Genomic DNA, 4,032 nt, shown 5'->3' with positions numbered 1-4,032 from the left:
CAGTCAGTATGTGACAAAGTCAAGTTTCTTTGGCTTTGTGATTGACTAAATGTTAGGAAGGAAAAGGAAGGAGGAAGAAAATAAGCATTTATGTAATGCCTACTATGTGACTATGAGCCAGGCACTGAGAAAAGTGCTTTTTTATAAATACTACCTCACTGCCATGCTAACTCTTTCTTTACTCTCTCTCTCTCTCTCTCTCTCTCTCTCTCTCTCTCTCTCTCTCTCTCTCTCTCTCTCTCTCTCTCTCTCTCTCTCTCTCTTCTCTCACTCTTTCTGCCTCCTTTGCCCTGTCTCTGTCTTTTGCTCTATCTCTCTCCACACCTCTCTATCTCTTGTCTCTCTGTCTCTCTCCACCTCCCCTTCTCATCTCTGATGCCCCCCTCCTTCCTGACCCATGGTGAAACAAAATGCCGTACTTTCTTGGCCTCTCTTTTCTCTTAAAAGATAATGCAACAGGATTAATCTACTAGCTCTTCACCTCTCTATAAGCAACAAGGGGCCAAAAGGCAACTCTACCTACTTTTGTTAAGAAAAAACTACCAACAATGCATTTTATTTCTCCCTGTCTGCCTCCATTTCCTTCTTCCTCCCTCTGTCCTTCTCTCCAGTCCAGGAGCTGGGACCTCTCCAGTCCTGTCAAGGATGGTCCATCAAGAGCCAGATTAGCTCATCCATTGCCATTCTCCCTTGGACACTGTTGATGTCTTACATCTTTAGGGTTATTGTGAAGTGTTATATTCTCCACTTATAGGCGTCAATCAGAAATGTTTAGATATTCATCACTAACATAAAAATTTCCCCAGTAGTTCAGGGCATTATTTTTTAAATTAAATATCTCTCATTCTGTCAAGCAAAAAAGCTGTGTGTTTATTTAGAGGGGCTCAGCCCACCACGCGGTCTAGCATCTATTGCCAATAAATATCCCTAGGTAGAAGGAGTATTCGCCTTTAGAGAAAAGCAGTCTCATTAACAAAGTGTGACCCAGAGCCAAGTTGCCTCTCCTGGGGATGCCAGATGCCTCCCTTGTTTACTCATTACCAATTAACTCTTAACAATTAGCTTCAGACATGAACATCTATAAATATAGTCATTTAGCATAGCAGCACACAATGTAATGCTCAAAATCACCCCCAGCACACTGGCCACCCCTCCTGCCCCGGATGACATATGGACATAGAGAGAGGAAGGGGTTTCAGAGCAGTATTCAGCCATATTGTTGTTGCCCTTGGGGTCCCCCTAAGTTGTATAATGGGTCCCCCAGACCAGGCTATTGCAGGTAAAAGATATTCTGGGAGTCCAAGTACACTTAAAATCACAGCTCCTGAACTGCTATCAAAGCCTTTATTTACCTTTAAAGCTCAACCAGATTTGGGTAGCTAGGTGGCTCAGTACATTCAGAGCTAAACCCAGAGATGATAAGTCCTGGGTTCAAATCTGGCCTCAGACACTTCCTAGCTGTGTGACCCTGGGCTTGATCCCCATTGCGTGGCCCTTACCATTCTTCTGCTTTGGAACCAATACACAGTGCTGATTCTAAGATGGAAGGTAAGAGTTGTTTGCTTTTTTTTTTAATAGTTGACCAGAGGCCTTAATGACTTCAAAGCCAAAACCTTTAATAAAATATCCCCCCAAAATTAAGCCTTTGTTCCCCATAAACCTAGAACACCCTTCTATAAATTCAGTCCCCGTTATTAAGAAGAGTGCAAACATAGATAGCCTATGATGGGAAGCATCTATATAGAGAAAGTATATAGCTCCATGTTGGCAAAGGCAGGGCATGTGTGCCCCACAGCCCCAGAGGGAGCTGCTCCATTCCCCTTCTCCATTGAGCCTGAGGACATTTTTATATGTCCCTCCCCTCTGTCCAGCAGCCCAAAGGGAGCACTTCCTTCCTGTGCTGTCTGATGTAATGCCAGGGGCTCACAGGAGACTTGAAGGTACAGTCTGGGCACACGGTCTCTAAGAGGTCTGCCAATGCTGAGCCAGATACATACATAGGAGACAAGTATAGCCAAGTAACACACACACACATGTGGAGAAACATCTAGGAAGGCTTGGTAGCCTGGGTACATGCATATGGGAACCACAAGTGATCAAAGCACAATTAAAAAAAGGGGGAATTCAAACTTCTCATACCAAAAGGCAACAATGGCTTCTGCTCGTGCCATTGCATGGATCCTGCTGGGTGGATTCCTCACATGGCACACAGGTATGGGTTCTCTGGCAGACATAGAGTCTCCACCATGCATATGGGTGTGGTGTGTAGCTCTGCCAGTAACTGTTCTTTGCTCGCTACATATTGCCACTGTTTGCCTTTGTTCCACTGGTCCCATGGTCACTGCCAAGTGCCAACCTCTTTGGAATACAGAATACGTTACCAGGTAATAAGGTACTACAGGATGAAATCTCTTGTTTAATCATGACACGTTGTTCACCAAGGGCACGCTCTCTCTGAGAAGCCTTGCTGGGACTTCCAGTCAGAAAGGTCAAATAATTCAATGGTTCATTGGTTTTTTTACTCATTTGCACTTCTGCATCCTCAAACCATTTCAAGAGGACTCTGAGATATAACAGGGGTGTGCTAGAGGCGGCTTGAATCAGCTAGAGAGCCAGTTGTTAAATTTTAAGGTGATCATTACACCTTGGAAACTGGCAAATGCTACAAGTCAGTGATCATTTTATTGCTTTATTGACTGCCTAGACTTTAAAAAGTGATGGAGAAAATGTAAGTAATGCAGCTTAAATATAAAAATATGTTGTATATTATTATCCTATATTTTTTCCCTAGAACTGGGCATTAAACATTTACCAGCACATGTCTGCATATGGGCTTCACCCACTGTAACCTTTCAAAGAATATAAATGCTATGCACGTTAATCTAAGGAACCACAAGCCTAAGCCCAGGAAACAGTCATTGTCTTTCTCCATCTATATTCCTGACCCTTAATGTGTGTATGTGATCAAGAATCAGCTTTTCTTAGCCTGGAAAAACCCTAAACCATTGAAATCCATCTCACCCTTTCGTTCAGGCTTCTGTGCCTTCTGAACAGTTGTGTCATGGTATCTAGAGCATAAAGGACCTTGGAAATCATTAGTCCAACCATACTTATATTAGCGATAAGGAAATTATTTCAGAAAGGTCAAGTAACTTGTTGACACAGGCATGAAATAGCAGAATCAGATTTTAAACCTATATTCTACAGGTTCCAATCCAGTGACTTTGCCAACACACTTTCCTTGCTGACTCATGTAAGTGACCTACCAAGGTGGATAGAGCATGGGATTTAGAGTGGAGAGATTGTTCAAATCCTGCCTTGGTTGCTTACTAGAAATGTAACCCAGGGCATGTCACATAACCTCTCTGGGTCAGTTTTCTCACTGTAAATTAGAAATGATAACAGCATCGACCTCATATCCAAATGAGAAAATAGGCATCAAGCCCTTTACAAATCTTAAAATGCAATATACAAGTTAATAGTGGTGGTATAATAGCAAATATTTATATAAGGCTAAGTTATATAAAGCACTTTACATATATATTATCTGATTTGATCCTCACAACAATCCTGGATGTAAGTGCTATTATCTATTTCTTATGCTATTATCATCTCCCATTTTATAGATGAGGAAACTGACATTGAGACATGTTATGTGTTTTACCCAGGGTTACACAACTGTCAGAAGCAGGATTTGAACGCAGTTCTTCTTGAATCTAAGTGCAGCATTCTATGCTGGAATTTTTGATAGATAAGATTTTGCAGAATCCTATCCACAACTTAAATGAATTCTCCTAGCTTTTGCTTGAAGATCACTAGGAAGAATTAATCGGTTAGTCAATACACATTTATTAAACACCAACTCTGTCCCCATTCTATTAACTCTAATTGTTAGAACAGTTTGCCTTACCTGCAGCCTAAATATGACTTTGTGACTTCTACCATCCTCCAAGACCAAACAAAACTAATCTAATCCCCTTTCCACTTGACAGTCCTTGAGATGTGTGCTAACTCTACCAGGGCAACTCCCTG

This window comes from Gracilinanus agilis, chromosome 1 (assembly GCF_016433145.1).
Source record: "Gracilinanus agilis isolate LMUSP501 chromosome 1, AgileGrace, whole genome shotgun sequence".
NCBI classification, from domain to species: Eukaryota; Metazoa; Chordata; class Mammalia; order Didelphimorphia; family Didelphidae; genus Gracilinanus; species Gracilinanus agilis.
Note: the sequence above shows the minus strand (reverse complement) of the source record.